General features: G+C 43.6%; 1 long non-coding RNA gene across 1 annotated transcript; it reads right to left on the reverse strand.

Annotated features, from left to right (window-relative positions):
• Positions 1 to 14,234: 14,234 nt before the first annotated feature.
• Positions 14,235 to 27,035, reverse strand: LOC102458974 (uncharacterized). The gene is made up of 3 exons (XR_331582.4): positions 26,771 to 27,035; positions 22,414 to 22,520; positions 14,235 to 17,721 (listed from the first exon to the last, which is right to left on the reverse strand). It is a non-coding gene; the product is annotated as an uncharacterized LOC102458974 (long non-coding RNA).
• Positions 27,036 to 27,055: the final 20 nt, after the last annotated feature.

Raw genomic sequence — 27,055 nt, forward strand, 5'->3', positions numbered from 1 at the left:
GGTGTCTCCACACGATGCTGCCTGCAGGCACTGCAGCTGCAGTTCCTGACCAATGGGAGCTGCAGAGTTTGCAGTTGAAGTGGGGGCAGCATGTGAGGACACACACAGGCCGCAGAAACATGCTGGATGCTTGCAGGAGTGGCACAGAACAATGGCAGGTGGGAAGCCTGCCTTCGTCCTGCTGCAACATCAGCAGCCATGGGGCTCTGGGCCCTTTTATATCACTTGGGCCTCTGGTCAGTTACCCTCTTTGCACACACACACGATCAGCAGGCCTGGATTTGGAGAAAGAGAACAAGGAACTGTTGTTTTACCTCGTCACATAACACAGGAACTAGGCGCCACAAAATAAAATTAATAGGCAGCAGATTTAAAAGCAACATAAGGAAATACTTCTTCCCATATTGCACGTCAATCTGTGGAATTCATTGCCAGAAGATGACGTGAAAGCCAAAAGTATAAATGGATTTTAAAAAAAAAGAATTGGGTAAGTTCAGAGGAGAGGCCTATCAATAGCCTTAGCCAAGCAGCTTTTGGGAGACTGGTTACTAGGTGAGGTGGATCACCGGTCTGACCCAATCTGGCCACTGTTTTGTTTTTAAGTGTTGACTCTCTAAGATTTTGCTATGAAAACTGTGCCTGGTTTCTGCCTCAGTCCTCCCAAAAATGAGGAAGCTTATCTAGGGAATATTGTTTGATCCAGATGGTGAGTATGTGTAGGTTCATATACATCCAGGGCATACTCACTTCTGTGAAGGCCATGCCCTCTTATATCCCTTCGGACTGAAGCAGATGCCTGAGCAAGTTAGCTTTGCCAGGTGCCTTATGGCACGAGGCCCAAGCATTTGCCCTGTTTTCTACCCATTTGTGCTGGCCTTGGCTTTTATAGACATAAAGCCAATTGCTATGGCACAGGTGGGCCATGCAGTTTCTATAGCATGTGGGGAGTGGATCTCAGACAGAGAGAGAATGAGAGAACTCATGTGCTAGCAGGACATTTGTATCCTTCTGCTTTTCCCCTACCTGTTTCTGGTACCTCACATGTCAAGGTGGGGTAGAGTTGGGAAGAAAAAAATATTAGTTTTATTGACACTTGATATCCTCCTAAAAAATTTCAGTTCCCCATTACACTTACCTGGTGCGCTCACTTCTGATCAGAGACTGATGCAGACGACTCCATATGGCTAGGCTCGATCCCTGCAGAGCTAATTGAAGAATTTGCCCTTATCTCTTGAAAGCAGGATTGTCTTGTATGTTCTGTCCTTGCCCATGCCTGGGTCTCATAGGCATTATAATAATGCAAACCCCACAATATTGTTTTTTCTTATGAAATAATCAATCTTAGCATATGTTGTTATCCAACTATTTGATCAATAAGTGGAAGGGATTTGAACCACAAATCTGGTTTAGTTGAGATGTGCACATGGAACACAATACCTTGAAAGTCTCTTTGTGAAAGATTTTTCCCCAAAGAAGAAAGCACATTCTCCCCACCAGCAAGCATCCAAAGGGAGTTTTATAAAATATTCTCTCCTGGGGGGATTAACATTATCAAAGTCCATTGATGGATGGTTAGTCAATGGCTCTAAAGAGTCAGAGCCTGTTCTGGCTGGGTATGGGCATTTTGATGGGTTGATAATTTTCAGTTGCCTGTTCAACCAAGTACTGACATCACTACTCAAAGACTAAGTATGATTTTCTTATTATTGATCTTGCAGAACAAAAGTGCGTGTGAAGCACTGTGCAGTAATGATCCACATTAAGGTTAAATTAACATGTGCATCCTTCACAGCTATTAAAACATTTTGCTTGTCTATTGCCCAAGACTTTATTGATTTTTATCATTCTTCCCAATTATTAAGCACATTAGAGAAAACATACAGCGGTAATACATTCACAATGTAAGGCATGTAACAAATCTTAAAGTATTTGTAGTGTGCCCATTGGTTCTTCCCCTCCACCCTCCTCCACTTAGGTAGGAAAATTCAGCAGTACACTCATTCTATAAAATGATCTACCTGCAACAGAACACAAACTAGTTAAAAATCAATGACTGTTTCCTAACAGAGATTTTTTTTAAATCTTTTGTGGCATTTAAATTCAGTTTGACATGCAAGCACATTGAAATAATTACTCCTTGACAGTTTCCCACAGGGGGGAAAAATCAATTTTCTTAACTTGTTCTTAGCTGAAAACTATTCTGATTAGGTTTTTTTAAAGTATCTCTGCCATGATGCCTACAAATCATTACCATCTGGAATTGGCTAGGCAATGGGCGAGCAGAGATTTCTGCTTTTTTTTAACTCAACTCTGTCTTATTATCTGAGCCTCTACCTCTCCCCAACCTGCTTGTCTGTTTCAGCCACCTGTTTACTGTGATACAGATTACTCTGGGGCACTGTCAGCCGACGGTCAGGGCAGTGAGTCCCTTATGACCGGCTGAAGTTCTTTTAAATTGTGCTTGGTTCTGTTACAGCAACTGAAGGAGTCAGGTTAAAGCTTAAACAGTTACTATTTATTGTTACAGGGTAAACTTAGTTGTTAGATGCTACTACTGTGTTACAGATAACACAGACACTACAAAGGACAGGACAGAAATTACACTAATAAGTCACTTACAGGTACCATGAAACCCTTTGGTTCTCTGAGCTCTTATTAAATGCATGCAAAATAGACACATAGCAGGTATATATTCTCACCCCTGCGTTCCAGACTTGGCGTGGCCAGCGTCTTTCTCTCAATCCCTCGGGAAGAAGTAGGGCGAGGTTGGGCGTCCCACAGACCTCGGGAGACAATCAATACCTGCCAGCAGGTATAGATGATTGGAGCTCAAATGGGGTGGGCTGCTGAACCTCTTTTATACCCCTTGGGTCATGCAGGCTTCTTCCTGATCTCAAGTGGCCAATTAGGAAAAATGGCTTTGAACGCCAAGTTTCCCACGAAGGGTGCAAAGCATAATTTACACCTGGGAAAATGCAGACAATGGGCACCTCTGGTATGTGATGGGCGAAGATTCCTCTCCTGGGACAGTGCAGGCGTGTCAATTACTGGTACTAGCCATCAGGGCGACGGGAGGCCCCGGGTCGTCAGCTAGCCCATTTACTGTCTGGTTTCTGTTTATGGTAGAGTCAGGGACAGGCAGCAAACCTGTGTTCCCAGGGCATCAAAGGCTGACTGCCTTTCTCTTGCTCTGTGGGGGGGGGGGGGGGGGGGAAACAAGATGGGGTTTTGTGTCTGGCTACAGGCACTTCACACTATCTTTTTCTGTTACCATTTTATACAGTGTCTAGCACAATAGGGCCCTGTTCTTTGGGGTTACTAGGCATTAGCATAATATTAATAGCAACTTTAAAAATTGTGAACCTATGATCCATGCTGACAGAGTGTACACCTTCATACAGTGTGAAGAGACTGTCTACTATATATCTGAGACTTAAATATATAGATTTTCATTCACTGAATACCGGCTAATCTAGCATTTCTCAAATTTGGCCCCCAGCGATTTTTTTCTCTCAGCCACAGCCTCCTGACTATGAATGGGGAGAAGGGGTAGCAAAGCAGCAGCTTTGGACTACATCCCTGAACTCTCTCCCTGCCCTCACCTAGCAGCCTCCTCCAGACCCCCATTGCCTCTTTACCTATCTCCTCGTCTGGGGCTAAATTTGTTTCCAAGCATGCTAAGGCTGAACAAGACTCTTGTGAAAAGTGATATTAAATATACAAATACCATTTTTTCACAGTAGCAAACCTACTAACTAGCAATCTAAAAACAATCAGAACATGCAAACATTTTCATTTGCATTCTGTTTAAGTCCCATAAAGAACAGAGACAATTTTATATATTATTTTTATTACCGAGTCTGCAAAAAACCCGCCATAAGTAAATTACAATGATTTGGACATGTATATGTCCATATTCAGTTATTTATTCTCTTGAAGTTACATATTTAGGAAAAATTCTCAGAGCAGCCACCAGCAAGAGTTGGTGGCTGCATGCTGAGGCCACCAAAAGTATGTTGTGAAAACCCCTGAATTAAACACACTGTGCATGAGCTAATAGTTTTCACCACATGGCCACATAAGGAGAAAAGAAGGGGTGACACTCTATTTAACGGTTCCAGGGTAGTGCAAATGCTAAAATAATAATCAGTGAAACCATTAGGAATGCTGATATTGTATGTTTCATTGCTAGGCTTCAGAGTGAACATCTTGCTTAGATTATCATTTTAAAATATGAGTTTAAATTCTGCATAATCTGCCAGGGTCACTTAGGGAAGTCTCAGCATGGAATCCTAATACATATTGGTGGCTTGGTTTCATCCCCAAATTTCACATCACAGAAGCAAAACAAATACCTAAGCATTCATCAGATGTATCTGTTTTCTAATCCCAGCAAATATATCACATGCTTAAGAATGCACTTTCTGAACGGGATTTGTGTCAGGTGAAATCTCACCAGTGACTATGTCTCCAAAGCAGAAAACAGCATCTTGTGTATCTGCTAAGAGTGGACACCCAGTATTACACTCATCGACATTCTCAGGAACATGCACAACGAGCGAGCTGCACTGTACCCTATGAATGATTTTGCAAAGTTACGCTATTTGCTTTCCATAAATTTCAAAGCCAGAAGCAACCACTGTGATAATCTAGTTTGACCTCCTACATAAGAGAGAGGCCACCAACCTTCCCCAAAGTCATTCCTAGAGCATAACTTGTGAAGAAACATCCACTCTGAATTTTAAAAATGAACAGTGATGGAGACTCTCGCATGACCACCAGGATCTTAGCTGCAATTTAGGTTGAGGTACTATTGTTTCATGATTTACATTCTTATCACAGACATTAAGAGAGATAAAATATTTAGGCATGGATGATCAATGAGGCCACTCCCGGATGTTTCCTTTTGTTATTCATAAAGTAATTAATCACATGGCCAAGAAACAGAATTGAAGTTAGAGGTGTACATGTAACTTCTAAGCAGATACCTATTGTTAATGAAAGCTCATGATAAAGTCACAGACTAACACAGATACTCCTCTGAGACTTTTTACCATACAAGGCATTGCATTTAGCTAAATGAAGTGGAAATCCATCAACTTCGTGAAGAAACGCACACAGGTACAAACAGACATCTTCCTCTCCAAGTGCAAACAGTTGAACATCATACCCATTGGATAGAAAGTGAATCTATTACAATCAACATACTGTAGATTACAATAAGAGATTGTGCCACACACTCTCCAAGAAACTGAAGAACCACCTAATCAGCATCCTATGCAACAAATAGGACAAAATAAAAAATGAGCTCCCAAAACTAGAGACTCATAAAAAACCCAAGCTTTCACCCAAAATTCCATGTGACTGGACTTTACAAAAACAAGATAAGCCATTTACAATGCTCACTCAAAGAGGCTGACAAAAGGGATGCAGTAGTTAACAGGAATAGGTCAGATTAAGAACATGAGACCACCAGACAACTCACCAACGCCTCTTTCTAGAGGCCACTGTCATATTATTGGATTTTAATGGAAGCAGACAGATCACTGCTGCACCCACGGGGAGGTGTTTGCCCCAAAGTCAAGGGGGCCATGTGAGGTGTCAAATAAAAGCTTAAGTTCTACTGATTCTATGTATGCTATTCATGTACTTATGCGATATCTGTATGTAGAGTTATGAATATGGATTCTGTGCTTATACTGGGAATGTTCTCTGCCTGAGACAGAGCAATAGGCTCTGGACTGCCTGTTGTGAAGAGCAATTGTTCAGTCAATGACTATGCTAATTAGCAAGGCTCCAGGAATAATGGCTCTCAAGGTGCCCAATACACACCTAAGGGATATGTCTGGAGACCTGCAAACCCAATGTCATGGCTGTTGACATGGGACATAGGTATAGGTCACTTGGCCATGTGACCCACTCCAGCTTGGAAGGTACCAGGGATGGATATAAAGTGCCATGGAGTGGACTCCATCTTGTCTTCAATTCTACTACTGATCCTAGATGCAGCCTTGCGAGGGACAGAGAGCCAGGAAGGATTGTTGGCCTATCCTAACATAGGATGTACACCAGAGACTTTTAAGCTAGCGGTTTATAACATCTCTGCTGAGAGCCTTCATCAAGAACTTGGTGATTGATGCATGTAATGTATTTTCCTTAACAACCTTACTCTCAACCTTTTCTTTCTTTTATTAATAAAACTTTAGATTTTAGATTCTAAAGGATTGGCCCAGCGTGTTCTTGTGGATAAGATCCAAAGTGTAAACTGACCAGGGATTTGTGGCTGATTCTTTGGAGGACCCGTTCAGGGTAGGTGAGATTGCGTTCTATAATCCTCACCTGTGTGTAAAGCCCAGAGCTGATTGTGGCACAGGGAGAGCTGGAGTGTCTGAGAGGTTTTGCTCGTGAGGCTTCCTGCTGGCCCAATTGGCAGCTGAAGCACTCGGTGTGACTGGTTTGTGGCCTATTTGGGAAAGGTCTCCAGTCAGTTGCTGTAAGGAGCCCTAGTTTTGAGCAATTCGCCCTGAGCGGACACCCTCAGCTATGCCCAGAGCCGGCCCGGTCTGTCACAGCCACTTTCCCCTGATCCCACGGAGAAATACCAAAAGAAACGACACCATCTACTCAAGCAATTCCCTGCTATAGCTCAGGATCAAATCTACACAAATACACCCTCAGGGTGCATCAACACAGCACCCTAAACTCGAAATAAGATACGCAATTTGCGCTATGCAAATTGCATATCATATTTTGATTGAATTTCAAAATAGGCTATTTTGAAATTTGGTGCGTCTACACAGTGCCAGATTTCAAAATAACACTATTTTGAGACATCCCTTAACCCTCATGGAATGAGGGTTACCAGGATGCCAAAATAGCGCACTACAACCTGGAAAATGATCTCTCACTCTCACAGACCTTGGAAGACAGCCATCTAACTCCCAACCTTAAGCAAATTCTTACCAGCAGCCACATACCACAGCACAGATACACTCACCCAGGAACCTACTCCTGCAACAAATCCCGTTGCCAACTCTATCCACTTATCTATTCAAGCAACACCATCACAGGACCTAACCACATAAGCCACAACATCAGGGGCTCAATACAATTTGCACATCCTTTAATGTGATATATGCCATCAAGTGCTAACAATGCCTCCCTTCCATATATATTAGCCAAACCGGACAGTCTCTATGACAAAAGATAAATGGACACAAATCAGATATCAGAAATGGTAACACACATAAACCTGTAGGGGAACATTTCAACCTACCTAGACATTCAGTAATGGATTTAAAAATAGCCATTTGTCTATAAAGGAATTTTATAATTACAGAAGGTGACTGTTGAACTGGAATTCATTTACAAGTTTAACGCTATCAACTTGGACTTGAATAAAGATACTAATTGGTTTAATGCACAACAAAGGCAATTTCCCCTACCTTTGATATTCACAAGCTATGAATGGGACACATCCAGCCTGACACGATTAACTTCACTAACACTGGTCCTACAATGATAGGTAACTGTTATATATACCCTGGATTCTGTAATTTCCACTCCAACTGTGATGAAGTAGGCTTTGCTCATGATATAATATATTTGTTAGTGTCTAAGGTGCCACAGGACCACTCGTTGTTTTTAAAGTTAAAGAGTAACATAGCTATCCCGCTAAGACTGTTTTTTCCAATCCGTTTCCTACAAATTTTTAAGAACCAGAGTGGGTATGATTAAGAGAAACCCAAGTTTTCAAGGCTTTAGTTACTTTTCAAAAGCTCCTTAAGACCCAGACATTTAGGGCATTATTTCAAAATAACAAAAGTTATTTTGAAATAACAAAGTGAGTGTCTATACAGCAAACCCATTATTTTGAAATAGTGTGTGTTGAGACAGCACAGTTGAGGTTATTTCAAAATAAGTTACCTCCAGGGCTTCCCATAGGTGCCCTGCTGGCCACTCTGACCACACTCATCAGGACTCTAAAGTTCCCCATTCCCCTGCAGGCTTTAAAGGTGAAGCCTCAGGGGAAACAGTGTGTGGCACACAGCAGGCCCTGCTCGCACTGTGCCACACATCAGTGCCCAGATTGTGTGCCTTCACTTACCATCCAATGTTGATGTCCATGAACCGGCCTTGGTGGTCCCCGAGGGCCTTCAGCGTGATTGAAAAGTACCCCTTGCAGTTGATGTATTCGGAGGCCCAGTGGTTGGGGGCCCAGATGGTGATATGGGTGCCATCAATGGCTTCCCCACATTTGGAGAAGCCCAGGGCAGCAAAGCCAGCGATGATGGGGTCCCTGTTACCTTGGAGGATGAGCTAGCAGAGCAGGACGGTGTTGATGACCCTCAGGACCTGTAGAAAGAGACAATCAGAGAATCACAGCCCCCACGCTCCTCAGACACACCAGGACCAACCCCCGGACTTACCTGATCTCCCGTTAGGGCTTTGCGAAAGCAAGACTGAAAACCCTTCCAGGGAGGGAGCCTCCACCACCCCCTCCTCTTTCCTAGGGAACTGTTCCCAGTTCACCACCCTCCTGGGACAATCGTGCCATACCTGCATGACCACGACCCTGACGGTCGATTTCCCCATGCTGAACTGCTTCCCGACAGAGCAGTAGCTGTCTGGTGCGGTGAGCTTCCAGATAGCGATGGTGGCCCACTTCTAGAGGGGGATGGTGGGTCGCACGTGGGTGTCCTGTCACCTGAGGGCCGGGGTGAGCCTCTCAGAGAGCTCAATGAAGGTGTCCCTCCGCATGTGAAAATTCTGGAGCCACTGCTGGTTGTCCCACCACTCCATGACAATCCGGTGCCACCAATTGGAACTGGTGTCCAGTCACCAGAAGCGGTGGTGCACGATGCACAAGGAAGGGTAGGAGCAGTGCGAAGAAAGAGGAGAGGAAGTACCCCATGATGAATGGGGGATCCTGTTCCTGCAGCGCCACCAGGGCAGTCTGCAGTAATTGCAACAGGAAGCTCAGGATGGGGTCTAAGAGCCATTGACTGCTTGGAGACAGATCTGGCTCCATAGCTAGAGTGCTGTGGTGTCTGAAAGGGCAATCAGAGTAGGCAGTGAAAAGACTTTGCTATCCCTCAAAAAGGTAGGCAAAGGAGAGGAGCCTGAGACATGGCTGTACAGGGGGACCCTTTAAGCTCGAGCCTCAGGTACCTCCTGGAGCTGCTTCCTGAGGTTAAGTGCTGTCCTGATGCCCTGCCGGCAGTGCTTCTGGGTGGCCTTATATATGATTGACCATCCAATGGGTGTGGATGCTCTATTTCTAAATAGCTCAGTACTATTTGAAAGGGCATTTGCTGTGTAGACATGCTATTTTGAAATAAGCTATTTCGGAGTATTTTCTCTGAAATAGCTTATTCCGAAATAAGCATGCAGTGAAGACATACCCTTAGGCTCTCAGCTAAGGCTTTAGAGCACACTTCACTCTCCCTTTCTCAGTGGTCTAAGTACCTCTGGGTTACACAATGATAGGCTCTGAAAAATTCACTGTTCAAGTTCAGATTTCAAGGCGGGGAAATAGACGTTTCAGGAGTTTCCAGAATCCAGGGCCAAACTAATCTCTAGCACTAGTCTAGTATGGGTAGGATGATGGATACCAGGGTGCTAGCCCCAATAATCCCACTCACCTGCTTTGTAAGTCATTCAGTCACATGGCGGAAATATGGATGGGACTTAGATAAGTAAAGTGATGTCCCCATCTGCTGTGCTTGGAATGCTACTGGTCTATTTCTTTTCCATTCGATAGGAGAGGTGGCAAGAAAAGTAATGTCGTTAGGAAACAGGCAGCAGGTTTTCTAGAACACTCCTCATAGATGACTTAACCAAAGAAAATGCACTTTTGATTAGGGTCTTTTTTTGTATTCCTTTGGTATTGGGAGAGCTGTTAATAGAGCTCCGGTTGCTCAGCATCCCCTGACCTAAGAATGATTTGCAAAGCTCCATCTCTATTGTTCCTCCTCAATTCTTTTTTGCTCTTCAAGAAACTTCAGCAAATGTAGCTCTTGTGTGGGTGTTGGAAAGGTCACGTAGCTCTGTAATGAAGGCCTCCATAAATGACTTTTCATCTGGCGTTTTCCCAGTGCTACAGTAACAAAAGAGAAAATTTAATCTATACAGTTATTATTCCATACCACAGGGGTGGAGAAGTGTGTGTGTGTGTGTGTGTATGTAAAATGCTTTTCCTTGAATGGGGCTGTGTATATAAGCCAGATCAGCCCTTTGCATCCCCAAAACATAGGCATCGGTGCCCCCTATTATGCATCCCAGTGTTCTGGAAAGGACAAGGAACTATGAGAATGTTGTGACTGCAAGAGCTTATTCCAGGATGACAGGCTTTTAGTTTTCTGCTGGTACTGTCGTTATGGCAGGGCTATCGTGTTCTGGCAGGTATCATACTGGGCTCTGGGAGCAGCAGGAGAAAAATAGCATAAAATGTTCCTCACACACAAAGAATCATCTCCTCTATAATGAGGCAGGATAAGCAACATTGCCATTAACTCCCTAGACAGCACTGCAGGAATGGAGGGTGGGGCTGCTATTTTCTTCTCCCCTCTCAATCAAAGGAGGAGAAGCCAAGCAGCTGCTGCTGAAGTTATCACCCCCGGGGCTTGGCAGAAGGGAAGGAGCCACTATGCTCTCTCATAGCATAGGTGAGGAGAGAAAGCAGGATTGTCCCTCTCACTAGCCTCTAGATATCTTTCTCTCCCCACTACCAGTTTGTTCTCATAAAAGGCTTTTTGAAAAATAAACCATAATTATCAGCAGTTACGTTGATTCCACTTCAAGATTTTGCTGTACAATATTGTGGGTGTGAAATTATTGTGATTAGTGACTCTTAGGAGAAAGGAGAATATTTGCTTTGTGAGCCTTTCTGCAGTGGCGGCTGCTGCGTGGAAGCAATTTCCCTTGAAGTGAGCTGAGGTTGCAGTTATGTAACGGATTCAGGTCCCTGGTGAGTGATTGGTGTTGCTAAGTGGAGTTAGAAAACAGGGTGGCTGTTCTCAAGCACATAGGAAATGCTCTCAAGCACATAGGAAGAATCACAGCAGATCTATCGATCCATTACTGTCCGTGGCACTTGATGTTCAGTCAGGAAACTTATTCTACAGTCCTTGCTTAGGCAAAATGCCCATCAAAGTCAAGGTGTAAAGCAGGGATATTCAACTTTGGAAGCCCCAGGGGCCACTATGATACTCACAGCACATGCTGAGGGCCGCAACTTAAGTGTGGTTGCATATACATGCAAATATATGCAAATATATGCAAATAGCTTCTTTGACACAATACCCAGGCGCTCTAGGCATCTCCTCCCTGGGTGCTAGAAACACGGACCCATCTGTTCTAGTCAGCTTGTCCACTTGTGTCTTTCAATGCTCACTCTGCCTGGGAGACGCCTCGCCGTTGTGGAGCGTGTTCCTCGTGGAGGCCATGTTCAAAGGATCCCACCAGCAGGGCATGTATTGAGTCCCATGTAAACCCAAACTGCACCATGGACCGCAAACAAACAGGCCGTAGACTGCATGCAGCCCACGGGCAACGTGTTGAGTAGCCCTGGTGTAAAGACTGCAGGAGGTAATAGGAGGTGGTGTGTACTGGATACATAGCCCAAGAGGTGAAATGAGGGGAAGTGGATGAGCAAGGGGGCAGCAGTGAGAGAGAGGACGTGTAGCACAGCGGAATGAAAGATATTTATAGATGTCAAGAACTGGATGCTAGCGAGTGTGAGTCAGAGAGTGGAATTAAATAAACGCAGAGCTGTGGGAGGAAGCTGCGCACTGAGCAAATCTCTGATGACTCTGAAAGGAGGAGACTCAGGGAGGCCTTTTGTCAATGAGCCAACTGACAGATGTATTAAAACATTTCTTTTCCATAAGGAAAAAATAGAGGCAATGCAGAGGGAATTTACCGGTTAGTCAGAAAAGTCAGAGCTGCTGCTGGTGCAGTGCTTGCTAACCTAAAAGATAATGGAAAACACCCGCCCCTTCCACTGCATGGTTGCGTGACAGAAGCCATGAGAAAATCCCAGCCATATCCCCTTCCCTCTACAAGTTCAGCCAGAATTGCAGCACAAAGCATTAAAGGGTAGTAAGTTGAGGACCTGTCCCCTAGCCCCCAGCGACATTCAGGGCATGCACTGTGGTGTTATGCAGGCAGGAGGGAGCCATAATACACACCCCACCAGGTGTTTCCCAGCCTCCCTGGGCCATTCTGCTCTGTGTTCAGTGGCAACCACAGCTATACTTCCATTATACATAATACATACCACTGGCAGGTGCAGTGCCACCCACAGGAAGATGGGAAGAGACAATTTGACTTGGGCCCCCTTACTGGGCCCCCAGACCTACCTGACCCAGGTCACAGTGTTATTCATGTGGCCTGGTATCCCCTTCATCACAACAGAGGGGGGGTCACCGTGCCAAACCTGAATGATGCTACAAAGTGAGTGTAGCTCTGTTGTGCTATATGAAAAAGTCCTAGGTGCCCTTGTCTGCATCATGTTTCAGGCCCCGGAGGAAGGGTAGTCTGCCAACTCCAGGCATGCTGTACATCCCCTAATCACCTTGATCCATCCAGCACTGCTTCAGCAGGGTGGCTCTAGTGCTGGCCTTACCTGCCGCTCGATTGTGCCAGACCTCACAAAGGGCTAACAATGTCAGTTTAACACCTCCACGAGACACGGCCTCTGGCTACAGCTCTAACCAATCAGTTGCCATTGGCAGCTGGAGGTGGCTGGTAGCAACAGTAGGGTTGTAGGAAGAGGATTTACTAATGTTGTGGGTCAGGTTACGTTACACCTTGTTTTTGTGAGTCAGAAACAACCAATGAGTTTCATTCAAGAGAAATGTAAAGAAGCCATTGTAACGACGCTGTTGAAACAATGGCAGTAGCACCCAAGCATAGACACATGAAAAATGTGAGTCCACACTGACCCATGTGGCTGAAGGGATTTTAAAACCAGAGACTCTGGTTTAGGCTGTGTCTATACTGGGAATGTTTAGCAACAAAAGTGCTGTCAACTGCAAAAACTGCCAAGAGTGAAAAGCAGTCAGGCCTCCCACTGTCGACATTTCATGGCCATATTGCTAGCACCCTGTCAACAGATAGAGCAAAGCTATGTGGGTAAGCATCCCACAGTGCAGTGTTGTGGGAAGGCAGAGCTGCTTTGTGAATTCTCCATGCTAAGGAATGTCAAAGCAGCACAGTGTCCATTGATTCTTTCACGTAGAGAACATCCAGTTTGACCAATATATATAGTAGAGGGCACTGTTGGCATTTGATGGCATAGATCAAATCACTAGATGAGCAGTCAAATGACCCTTTGATTTTGTGGCTAGTGTTGTTTGCTCCAGTGATGAATTCGTCATTGTAGATATGTGGGCAGAGTTGGCATCTTTTATGGTTGCAGGGCTGGGTTACTGGATGCTTGTGATGTGGTTGTGTGGCATGGTTATCAGAAAGAATACGTTTCAGGTTAAGGAGTTTTCTGTAAGCAAGAATAGGTTTTTCTCCCAAGGCCTCTGACAGTGAGGGATCATTTTCCAGGATGGGTTGTAGATTGCATATGATGTATTGGAGGGGTCTGAGTTGTGGACTGTAAGTAACAACAAGAGGAGTTCTGTTATTTTCTCTTTTGGGTCTGTCTTGAAGTAGTTCATGTCTGGGTACTTTTTTGGCTCTGTCAATTTGTTTTTTCACTTCCCCAGGTGGGTGTCTCAGATTTATGAATGGTATCCTTCCGGCCTTATCCAGCCACTGGCTTTAATCTTTATCTCCTTAGGTTTAGCACCCTTTCTCCTGATACTTTATGAATAAAGGTAGGGAGGTGTGTGACAGAACATCTTTCTTCCCCCCCCCCCCCCCTTTCTCTTCTCCTATTTATTTCGAGTTTCCTTATCCTCTAATCATAACTCCAGTCATTTGAAGAAGTGGGCTCTGCTCACGGAAGCTCATGATACCATCTACATGTTTTGTTAGTCTATAACGTGCTACCAGACCATTTGCTTGCTGTTTTTTTCCTCTAACAGACTAACTCGGCTACCCCCTGAAGGTAATAGAAAGTAATAGAAACTTTCAAGCTTACACAAAATTGTTCTTCGGATTACAATTTGCATCTAGCTAAACATCCGTTCTTCCTTGAACATCCATAAACTTGGAGTCATCACTGACTGCACATCTAAAATATTGTAACTAATTTAAACTACAGGGAAAGCTTAAAATAGGTGCATGGATAGTGCTTTTTATTTTCAAAGTACAAGTCTCCATTAATTTCTTAATCATTTAACAGTAACCTGGTCACAGTGCTAGAGAATATACTTTAAGGAGAAACTTTGCAGGTGCTTTCCATAAGTAACATCCATGATTTTGTGATACAAAGCTCAAGAGCATTTGCCTCTCTTAAAACTGCTCACTTTGCCACCTTTACTGATTATATTTATCCCACAGGAAGTCAGCTTTCTCCACTCTTCCCTGCAAGAGCTGTTCCCACTTGAAACATCAGCTGGATCCCTGTTGACCAGAATCATCATCATCAGCCTCTAACTGCTGCCTCTAATACAGTTGGCACCAGGTGGCTATGGAAGTTTCCAGAATGCAAAAGAAATCAATAAGTGGAAAGGTTTCTGAACAAGCAGTTCTGACGAGGAAAAGCATAAAACTACAGGTAGTATTGATTTTATAGCATCCCTAGGGAAGCAGCCTGTGGTGGCACTATTAAGCTAGTTTGAAGTCTGGAGATTTATTTTATTGAATGATAGTGTAAGGTTATCTTTGTCTCTTCCCATTGCAAACCAATCCAATACGTTGTCATTAATCACTGTTTTACAGGAATACATTATGGACAATGGCCAGGATTAGTAATTTTCAATGCAAAAACTTCAGGAGCTTGTGAAAAATGTTGTGTTCAAAGAGGATGAACAATAGAAAAATTTGGTTGTAGATGGAAATACAATGTATTTTCTATTTCTAAATCACAAGTGTTGACCTATAATTTGTGTTAGAGATAAAGCTATACTTCTGTGAATGACAACTCAGGGAAATTCTCTTTTCTTGTGATCATTTGACTTTCAAAAGCATTGTAGGATGGTATTTTTAAGGGAGCGCAAGGGAAAGTACTTGTTTAATTTCCACTGCAAGCTAATGACAAAATTGTCAAACGTCCCTAGGGGCAGATCTAGACTGCAGATAATAGCCAGGACTGGCCCTTGTCAGTGGATGCAGGCTTGTGGGGCTCCAGCTGAAGGGCTGTAAAACAACCATATAGATTTTTGGACTCAGAGTGGGACCCAATTTTTCAGATCCTTTTCTAATGTCTGATGTCCCCGAGATTAGACTCCAGTCCAAGACCAAACATTTACACTGTAATTTTGTGACCAGCAGCTGGGGCTGGATTAACTCTTCTGCAGTCTCTGGGCTAGATTTTGGAAGCCCCCTAGGCTCCAGGATGGGGCCAAAAATGAGAGGTTCAATGTGAGGGACAAAGCATTGGTTGGGGAGCAAGGTGGGGGTACAAGGTGTAGGTAGCAGGGAGGATGCTGGGAGATGGAAGGAGGCAAAGGATTGGCATAGTTCTCGGTGGGACACAGGTGGCTCTGCACGGCCCTGCACTTACAAGCCCCACCCCTCCACTACTCCCATTGGTTGGGATTCCTGGCCAATGGAAGCAGAGAGGCTGGAGCCTGCAGGCAAGCACTGCTAACAGTGCCAGCCAGGGGATGGAGTGGGGAAATGGCAGCACTCAGAGCCACTTTCCCCGCTCCCTGCCAAGGAAAGCTGTAGAACCTGTAGCCCTTCTCTTGATCTGGCTCTGCCTGCAGCCCAAGCCCCATGAGCCCAAGCCAGATGACACAGGCCAGCTGTGGGTGCTTAACTGCAGTGTAGCCATACCCTAAGTGACTTAGGAGCCAAAGTTCCTACTTGAAAGTAGGAGTAAGGGATCTTCTGGAAAAGAGCTTATTTTCCGCAAGATCCCGTCTAGACTGGCACTTTTCTCCGGCAAAACCCCGAGCCGGAAAAAAGCGGCAGCCATGTTCATGCAAATGCCGTGGGGGATATTTAAATCCCCCGCGGCATTTGCAATTCCGACTGGTCTCATTAGCATCCCTTTTCCGGAAAGAGGTGCCAATGTAGACACAGCCTGGTAGTATAGGGCTGGAGATAGTTTCCTTTCCCTTGTTTGTGGAAAGCCTGATGCTGCATTCATAGTCACTCATTGCCTTGCAGGGTACTCTTCTTGCAAGGATCTTTACAGGCCATGCACGACCAGTCTTGCCTGAATACACCAATATGCAATCACATCTGGATGGAACACTTCTGGAATTCTGTGTTTTCTGATTATTCTGATTTAATTTTTCCTGCTTGTGTTTTCTCTGGAATGAGGGATGCATCCAGCAAGAGATAATCTACAAGCAGCACAATTTATTTTTCATACTTATCCAACATGGGAGCATAGCCAGTTCTTAAGAGAAGCTGTCTTTGATCAAGGATGTGTAGTGCAGCTGCAGTGGCAGATTTATGTCATGTTTAAATAAAGGTAAGTCAAGTGTTAGATACAAAGTTTTCCATCTCCTAATAAGGAGAACCATATAGGTGCTATGAATGAAAGGTAATTGTTCTACTTAGGTCACCACTTACTAATCCAATGCTACAATACAGAAGCAGTGATTATCACTATCTGCTCTTTCCTGCATTGGTTTTACTTAGGGCCAAATGTTCAAACATAGGTGCATAAAGCCCAATGTTTCTAACTTGGGTACTTACAAATAGGCACATAAATAAGGGCCTGATCGTGACATCTTTAGTTATGTGAGGTAGCCCTGTCTTTCCCAAGTTAGGTTCAACAGGAATATGTGTGGGGACTATACAACACAAGTATGGGGCTCACATGCCGACCCAACATTTTGAAAGATATTAAGCACCCACGACTTTCATTGATTTACATGAGACCCACAAGCCCAAACACTATAAGGGCTGCAGGACGGGGATCCAGGTTTCTTCAATTGACCTAGATGAAGTTGCATAGCTTAAATTGACTTTTGGTCTACTGCGGAGAGGAAGAGGAAAAGGAAAAGGGAGAGGAAGAGGGGGAGGAGGAGGAAGAGAGAGAGAGAGGTCAAAATTCAGTGCCACAATGATCAAAATTCAGTGCCACAATGATATCATGGAAGAATATGCTCCAGACTAAAACATGTTAAATAAATGCATGAAATACTCACAACACTGCTTAAATAGATATTGCAGGTTACCAGTTATAATGTAACAGAAATATAAATAAGAGAAGAATGTACTGCCACTTGTATTGCTAAATAAAAACATTACAGTCCATGAATATAAGCATGACTCGGTAAGAGCAAATGGACAGTATTAAGTTCATTACAATGTGTACTTAAAGGAATTTTACAACTGGAATTATGTACAGCAGAGTATTTATTGTACATTATTTTAGCATTGCTTATAAAAGAACAGTCCTTATGACATATGAGAAAAAACTTCACTTATTCCCTCCTCACAGCCAGAATATTTATTGCTTAAAGCTCTTTTCCTTTGCTGACCTGATGGCTTATCTAACAGTAGCTATTTAGTGTGATAATGGCGTTTGATATATTGGACACAAACACCATTGTCACACTCCACAGCTCTGGCAGTAAACAGTCCACAGGAGTTGAAACACAGACAAGTCCTGAACTTCAGTGTTGAGACTGTGGGGATCTGCAACAAACAGAGAAAGGATCACAAATGAAATACGAAGGATGGCATCAAGTTTGAAGAATCAGTGATGAGCCACAGTCTACACTTACATTACAGTATAGTCTAGGCACACTACTATGTTAGAATGCTAAAGCGAGGTGATAATCCAGAATACCCGTAAGGTAAAAATGGCAACTCCTTTCTCCACACAGCTGCTCCCTGTGTGTGTATTTAGTGTTTAGTTCAAAGCTCAGTGTAGACAATAATGGACTTTGAATCAGGCCCTAAAGGCACAGTCCTATACCACTGAACCCAGTGGAAGTTTTGTCATTCACTTCAGTGGAGGCAGGATCCAGCCTTCAGTGATTAAAATATTTATTCTTCTTTTACACCTGTCAGCACCACAGATCTAAGACTGCCCAGGGAGATTGAATTGTGTTCTAGCCCTTCGCCTACATCACCAGAATTATCGCCCACCAGGTTGCTATTAGTTACAAGTGCTCAAACCCATTTCATTTTTATTATGATTTATGTGCATCACAGTTGCACCTAGAATCCCCTGCCGTGGGAAGGGCCCCACTGTACCAATACATAGTAAGAGGGAGTCCAAGTATCGAAGAGCTTACAAGCTAAATATACAACAGGCAAAGGGAATGGTGTGGGTGTGTATGTGGGGTGGAGCTGGTGAAATAAATGTCATTTCCCATTCCACCCCCTTTTGCAGATGGAGGATTGAGGCCAAGAGAGACTAAGTAATTTACCCAAGTCACAGTAATCTATAGCAAAACGGGGAAATGAACCCAGCTCTCCAGCCCTGTGCCTTAACCACAAGGCCATCCTTCCTCTCAAGGTAGGCTCGCATGCTACATGCATCACCATGGTAACGACTACACGCAGGCAACGGGGCTGCACAATTATAACAGCAAGCAAGGTTTGCCCTTCGGGACCTGAATCAATGTTGGTGATGCAGGAGAAGAAAAGACCTCAGATATTCTGTTCTATGCTTTGTACATTTTTACATCACATTCATCACTGTAATATCTGAGTGTCTTCCCACAGCTCATTAAGCAACGTGACTAATCACTGTACTCTGTTTCTTCTCTTGGTGCCAGAAGTGTGAGCGCAAGAGAGCATTTTGTTTCGCTAAGGTGGCTTGGGGTTTGATTGTTTTTTTAATGCCCATGATGATATTTCAGGTCAAAGGTGGCAATATTAGGAAAGACTTTGCACTTGGAGCAGTACATGGTGGGCTGTGTGGTGGTCTTTAGCTACAGGGGGACTCATTCTACACCAGGCGTTCCCAACCTGGGGTACACGTCCCCCCAGGAGGTACGAGAAGCTTATCAAGGGGGTATCAGGGAATATTTGGTAAATAACTAGATTATCCTAATTGAAATATTCCAAAAGTAGTAGTGTTAGTGAAAAAGTTGTGGATTCTAGAGTCTAGAATTTATTTCCTTTCATATTGAATAGGGGGTATGGGAAGGTTTACTAAAAGCCAAGCGGGTACGGGGACCAAAAAAGGTTGGGAACCTCTGTTCTACACTTTCAAGATCTGGCTCTCTAAAGCTCTGTCTCCTACACGGACAAACTTTACACTTGTGCTTCAGATTCCAGACTGATAACAAAGCTGGACCTTAGAAAAATATCTTTCTACTTTTAAAATGAGTTCTTCTAGTGTGGAGTCACTGAGGCTACGTCTAGACTGCACACTTCTTGAGCAAGAAGCTTTTATCGGAAGAGATCTTCCACAAAAACATCTTGCGCAAGAGCGCATCCACACTGCATGGACGCTCTCTCGAAAGTAAGCTCTGATTGCTATGCACTGAATGGCCATCAGGGCACCTGTGGTTTTTTCTCTCTCCTCTTTCTGTGGAAAAAAATAACCCTCTTCTCCATCCACACACACCTTTCTGCAAAAGAGCTCTTTTGCAAAAAGGCTTTCTTTCTCATAGAATGAGAAATCCTTAAGCCAGAAAAAAACCTCTGTTCTTTTGATTTTTTTGTGCAAAAATGCACTTGCGGTGTGGACGCTCCGTGAGTTTTTTTAGAAAAACAGCCATTTTTCCGAAAAAAAAACTCTGTAGTGTAGACATAGCTTGAGTCTTGGTCTGTACTAGGATGTTATTTCAAAATAACTTACTTTATTTTGAAAAACAAGTGGACCATCCACATTATAAAGCCCATTATTTCAAAATAAGGAGCTGGTTATTTCAAAATAATAACTCCTGCTTTCCATGAGGAATAACGCTTATTGCAAAATAGTTATTTCAAAATAGCTGTAGTGTGGACACACCACTGCTACTTCAAAATAATTACTCTCCAGAGTCATGGAATCATAGAATACTAGAACTGGAAGGGACCTTGAGAGGTCATCGAGTCCAGTCCCCTGGCCTCAAGGCAGGACCAAGCACCATCTAGACCATCCCTGATAGATGTTTATTCAACCTGCTCTTAAATATCTCCTGAGATGGAGACTCCACAACCTCTCTAGGCAATTTATTCCACTCCGACAGGAAGTTTTTCCTATAGTCCAACCTAAACCTCCCTTGCTGCAAGTACTTTGTCATCCAAAGTAATTACTCCCCAGTGCTTCCTGGGGCTCTAATGCCCATCCACATTAAGGGAGCCTGCCTCGGACTAATTTCATGGCTTCCCTATAGTGTGGACACGCTACTTTGAAAGTTATTTCCAGAGTTGTTATTTCAAAATAAGTTCTTAGTGTAGACATGCCCTGAGAGCTTTTCCTTCATGCCCTACAGCAGGGCTACTCAACTTTGGAAGCCCTGGGGGCCACAATGACACTCACAACACATGCCAAGGGCCGCAACTTAAGTGAGATTGCATATACAGGCAGTCCCCGGGTTACGTACAAGATAGGGACTATAGGTTTGTTCTTAAGTTGAATTTGTACGTAAGTCGGAACTGGCTCCAGATTCAGCCGCTGCTGCTGAAACTGACCAGGGGCTGACTATAGGAAGCCCGAGGCAGAGTTGCTCTGCCCCCAGCTTCCTGGAATCAGCCACTGATCAGTTTCAACAGAGGCTGAATCTGGAGCCTGGGACAGAACAGCTGGGGCGCTGCCAGGTAGGTCCCCCCAGGACCAACCAGGCAGCACCCCAGCTGCTCTACCCCAGGCGTCCACAACAAAAGCTTGGTCTGCTGGGGGGGGTGCACTAGCTGCACCCCCCCCCTGCAGACCAGGGAGACCCGGAGCAAAGCCGCGGGGGCGGCGGGGTCCCGCGCCTCTGCGGCTTTGCTCCGGGTGTCCCTGGTCCGCTGGGGGTGTCCCTGGTCTGTTGGGAGGGGTCCCTAGCAGACCAGGGACACCTGGAGCAGCTTTTCTCGCCCCGGAGGATGCGGTGGTGGGACCACTGCGCGTCTGGGTGGTCCCACCGCCCGCGAGTTCCGGGGCGAGAAAAGCCCCATTCGTAAGTGCGGATCCGACATAAGTCGGATCCGTGTAACTTGGGGACTGCCTGTACATGTAAATATATATGCAAATATATGCAAATATCTTTTTTCACACTGACAGGAATGAATACAAATGCCCCGGTGCTCCTAGCACCTCCTCCCTGGGGGCTAGAAATGCTGACACCCTGTACCCGTCTGTTCCCCATCTGTTCCAGCCAGCCTGTCCATTTGCATCTTTCACCCTGCCTGGGATATGACTCACCATGTGGAGCGTGTTCCCAGTGGAGGCCATGTTCAAAGGATCCCACCCGTGGACTGCATGTTGTGCCCTATGTAAACCCAAACTGCCTTGCGGGCTGCAAACAAACGGGCCGCATGTTGAGTAACCCTGCCCTATATGTTACCTTTAGAGACATTTTTGAGAGTGGAATCAAACTTTTCAATATTAGAATTTATTCCTGACAGGTCAAAATCATCTCTATTTCCTGTGACAAGATTCTGCAAAGTGCTAAGTGCCAGATCACAGGTGATTTCAGTGGGAATTGAGGATTCTCAACATCTTACAGGATTAAGATAGTTTTCATTCCTTCTTTTTTGCATGATAACAAAACAACAGTGTGCATTCAACTCCTAGAGAAGACTATAAGTGCTATTCCTGCACTGGAGAAGCAAGTGGCCAGTCAGCCTTACCTCCAAGAAAGTTAATCATATATATAGTAGCCCAATGTCTGTGACTCTAACACTGAAATGCTGGCTGTTCCCACTGGGCGGCGCTATTGTCTCCCTGGCTGTTCCCTCTGGGCAGCGCTGTTGCCTGAGTCACGTCCTTCGCCTCCCGCTCTGGTGCTCGGCTGACTTCTGCACTGCTCAGCCAGGCCGCTGCAGGGGAGCAAGCGGCGCAAGTGGCCGTTTGGGGTCCGCGCACCCCATGTAGCCCTGCCCCCTGGCCATGTACGTCACCGCCCCACCCCCCTTCGCCTCCCGCCATGGCGCTTGGCTGAGTTCTGTGCCGCTCAGCCGGGCCGCCGCAGGGGAGCAAGCAGTGCAAGCGTCCATTTGGGCTCCTGAATCTAGGCTGATCACTCAGCCCAAAGGGACAGCAATACTTTTGTAAATAGGGTCCAGTCTTGTTCAACGAATTCCAGGCCAGGCCCATCCTTACCATATGCCACACAGCTTTTGTGAGTGGTAAACATTCCCTTGAAAAGGATATAGCTGAGAGGTTTTGCAGTAGCTGTAGCAATAGCTACTACTCATTGAGTGGGTTACCTTCAGTGCTACAGTGCATGTCATACTTACTGTGCCCTCAGTCATCTAGTGAGCCAAAACTGATGTGTGTTCTTCTCACACACCCCTCAGGCAGAGAAGTTTAGTCTCCATCTTTTCTTGTTAGTCCTCTCTTTTTCCTGATTAAAACAGAAACCATCAATCCACATTTTGTAGAAGTGTTGTGTATATTAGATGTTTATAAATTGCAGAACTCCTCACATAACACATAACAGCAACATAATGATTTATTATTAATAAATAATAAAAATAAAAACAAAAACATTTCTCCCCCCCCCCCCCAGTTTTTTTTTTAAAGGGCAGTAAACTAGGAAGGAACAGGATACATTCTCAAATTTCAATAGGATTCCTTTATCCCTTTAATAGAGAGGGCAGAAGGTTTTCAGGACCAGAACAGTATATGCAATTTTCTGTTTTGATCAGCACAGCATGGGTTTTGATATATGCTGGATACTGAAATAAGTTTTCCTAATAGTTTATTGCAGCTAAGGAGAACTTGAATTGTCTGGCTCCAAAAAATGCATTAGTTAGGTGCTGATCTCTATTCATGGAAGTTTATTTGTATGAAAGGATAAGACACGGACCACCTCTATAACAGATGTAATTTATCCATCTCTATTTAGACAAGTCCTACAAATACATCCCTCTTGTATACATTTTTAACCATGTTCCACCCATAAGTAAGAAAGCTAGCAGTTTTCAAATTCTGCCAGAATCAACAGGCCAAGTGGAGTATTCTGATATATCTAGCACTAGGGTATATCATTTGCTCTATCTTATCTAATTCACCCATTGCTAAGGCACCCGGGTACAATTGCTGAGTGTTATATGAATTAAGGAGATCTGAGGGAGGGGTTCTGTAGATATTCAAGGAACTTTCTTTCTACCCTGAAGGCAATGTCTACACAGTGTGGTAATGCTCATTATGTGATTGTTAACGTGGTTCACTTTAGGACAGGTTAACACAAAAAGTGCTACATCAGCTCATCTGTCAGTGCAATTACTTCACCTCCACAAGAGGTAGAAGCTATGTTGGCAGGAGAGCCTCTCCCGCTGACATGGCATGAGTGTGGACAGCGCTGAGGTCATAGTAATTTTCATTGCTTGGGGGTGTCTTTTCACACTCCTGAGAGATGTAAGCTAGATTGACTTTAAGCAGTAGTGTAGATCTGCCCTTTGTTGGCCCATGTAGAACCTGCTGATTCTCACGAAATGTTCCCTAATGCACTGTAACATAGCACTGTTTCAAAGAGCACTACATTAAAGCACACTAAAGGTGCTTACCGGCAGAGTCTACTGGGACTAATTAATGAGCAATATATTAGTGCACTTTAGAAATCACACCTGCATAGTGCACATATTACCCTTAAATTATTGCTAAAGTCATTTATTCTCCTTTAGTGGCTTTACATTTAAAGACAACACAGCACAAATCCTCATATACACAATATGCCACACAGTCACGTGCCACATCTCCCAGCCTCTCTGAGTCCATAGCACCAGCTGCCTGTGAAAACACAAACCCTCCACAAGTGTGTGCCCTATAAGAGACATGGAATATGGATACAGAAGAAACATCACATTCCACATGTTCCTACACAACATGGTTGCCATTTTAAATGTCAGCAGTTAGCAACAGTTGCCAAGCTGTGATAGCAGAGATCCAGTGGTTGTTTACTATTAAGGAGCTATGCAGTGTTTCCCAACCAGGGTCCCGCAGAACCCTGGGGTTCCACAGACCATTGTCAAGGGTTCCGTGAGAAATTGTGGAATAAATAAATAATTTTTTTTCTTACAATGTAAGCTGACATTATATATATATATAAACAGCTCTTTACAAATACATTTTCTTGACAATAATTTAGCAGTCATTGAATTGCGCTCCCCGCTGTCAACTTTTTCTGGCCAAGCAAACATTTTCATAGGTAGGGGTTCCTCGGGATATGAAAAATTATATTAGGGGTTCTTCCATGGGAAAAAGGTTGGGAATCATTGAGCTATGGCATCACAGACCAGAGATGAAGTATATACATGGAAGAAACAAATTTTGAACCCTTCACTTGTTTGAATACACCTAACACATGAGAACCACAGATACATATTGTGAAAATAGCTCTAAGTGCCCCCTTTGGATGATTGCTGTCATTTTTCTTGATAGTTATTCTAGCTTAACATCTGGATTTTACTGCAATTTCAGGGGAATTTAGTAGGTGAATATCTCATAGAGTATTCATGACAGCCTAAACGGGGTGAAAAGTGCAATAGGCCTAAATTTAATTTTAGGACAAATGTATTCACTGGGGATTTTAAATAGTTGGTGGAAATATGAGATGTACTTGCTGGGCAAGTTTAAATGAATATGTTGCAGTAATTTAGAAAGAATCAGCAATTGTTAGATATGATAGGCCTGACTCTGCTCTCATTTAAGTTCAATGGCAAAACTCTCACTGGTTTCAATCGGAAGAGGAGCAGGTCTGTTTTCTTTTCTCTAAGAGAGATAATGATGGTGCCATAACAATCCAGTCATGCCTGAGAAGACATAGGAGCACCAGGTCATAGAAGAGGGGAAAAACAGGTCACTGTGAGATCCTCTGGATTCCGATAAAGCTTTTTCCACAATTGGCTTCATGGAAGAAGCCTGCCAACATTTCATCCACACAAATGGTGGATTTTTTCTGGAAATTATTTGTTTGAACAGCTTAAAAATTGATCTAGTGAAACTAATGCAAGCCCCTAATCTATATGCACTTCATTTGTTTTAATCCTTACTGAAATCAGTGAATTACCAAACTAAAATAAATTGATTTAAGCAAAGCTTAATTGAATCTAACCTTTGGGTTTTGTATCAGTTTAACTAGACTGATTTTTAAACTGATTTAATTAATTCAGAGCATATTTCTACTGAGAAGACTATTCAACTTCTGAACCAGTCCTTGGCAGATGGACAGCCCACAAGACAATCTAACCCTTCTGATTAATGTGCCAGAGCACCCTCTCTTTTTGTTGTATTAATACGACTATTATGTAATTTCTGGTTTTGTGCACATATGAGATATGCAAATAGATTGGTGGGAATAGTTCCTTTCTCAATATGCTGATCATCCTTAGCTTATTTGTATCTATATGGAGTGGGAAACAGCTGTACAAGTGAATGGCAGCACATTGCTGTCAGGCAGGATAGCAGGTATGCCTAGCCTAATGGCTGAGAAGCAAGCAAGCTCTGGTACAAAGACGGGCCATAACACATACTGTGCATATCACCAGAAAGATGCTGTTTTTGTCATCACATGATGATCTAAGTTAATGAAGTGGCCTTAGTTTAGATGCTAGATTACCAGTTACAGCTAAACACATTTTTCACTTTGTCACAATACAAGTTTTCAGCTATGGAACTGAATTTTATTTTCCATGACCATTCTCACAGACAAACCTTCACTTGCACTATTAGTGAAAAATTAATACAAAAGAGATACAAACACTACACACTGAAATTTGGATTCTAATTCACACATATATACAGTGTAGGTACTGTCATGTACTATATATATATATATGCAGTGCCTAACACAGTGGGATAGACCCAAGCACAGATGGCCTCTAGGCCCTACTGCAATGTAAAAGTTAAAATAACATTTCAGACAAGCAATGTGACTGAAAGTGAAGCATTCTCAAAGCCTCGTGACCCATGCAGAGGAACTCTCAGCAGTTCAGCAAAAATCTTTCAGGGAACAATAGTAATGAAGCAGAAGAGAGAAGATAATTGATTCCTGAGAGGTTGGGATTGTTAAACTAGCAAAAGAGTGAAGGCAATGAGAGGGTGACACGTTGGCACAGGTAGAAGCAGAATGTAAATGCTGTAGACCACCACAAACTTTCTGCTTTCAGTCTCTCTTCTGGTGGATTGGGGTTTAAAGCATAATAGAGCTTTTTAATGCAGAACATCATTGCCAGGAATAGTTTTAGAGCACTGCTTGTGAAGGAGAATCCCAAGATGTATCCTTTTCTAGTACGTAAATTCAAGGTGTAGCTAATCCTTAAAACTAGTAAATTCTAACCAAGCACATTAGCATTATTATTTTTACAATAAGCATTTCGGACTTCTATTGGCTTGATCCTGTACCCACTGAGGTTACTGGCAAAAACCCTCATTGACTTAAAAGGTGTAGGAACAGATCCTAAGATTATAACACAACTTCCATTTAATCTGTGCAGAGAAGCAACAGACTTGTAAGAACATTTTAGAGTATCAGATGCATAAGAGCACTGGCATTTGAAATAATTTTTGTACTCAATTTTTATCAGTACATTCCCCCACCTGAAGAGTTTATTTCATTTTGCTCATGTGAAATATACCCAGGAAAGGACTTACCGTCCGGCATAATTGCTGGTTGTGCCTTGGTTGGAGGTGTGTTCTAATGTTTTGCTGGACACCACTTTATTCTGTTCATTTGAGTTTTAGGCTTCCTTGTTGTGACTTTACAGGTGCAGGCAGGTGTCCAGAACTTCTGTTTCCAATGGACACTTTTCCCTCACCCTTTATGGAATCCTGAGTTTTTAAGTAAACAATTCATTCTCTTTCTGATAAGTCACATTAAAATATTGATCACTGAGTGAGGGAGGAGGTGGCCTTCTGACCACGTAACTGCAGTCACCT

This window comes from Pelodiscus sinensis, chromosome 6 (genome assembly GCF_052426305.1).
Source record: "Pelodiscus sinensis isolate ZL-2025 chromosome 6, ASM5242630v1, whole genome shotgun sequence".
NCBI lineage: Eukaryota > Metazoa > Chordata > Testudines > Trionychidae > Pelodiscus > Pelodiscus sinensis.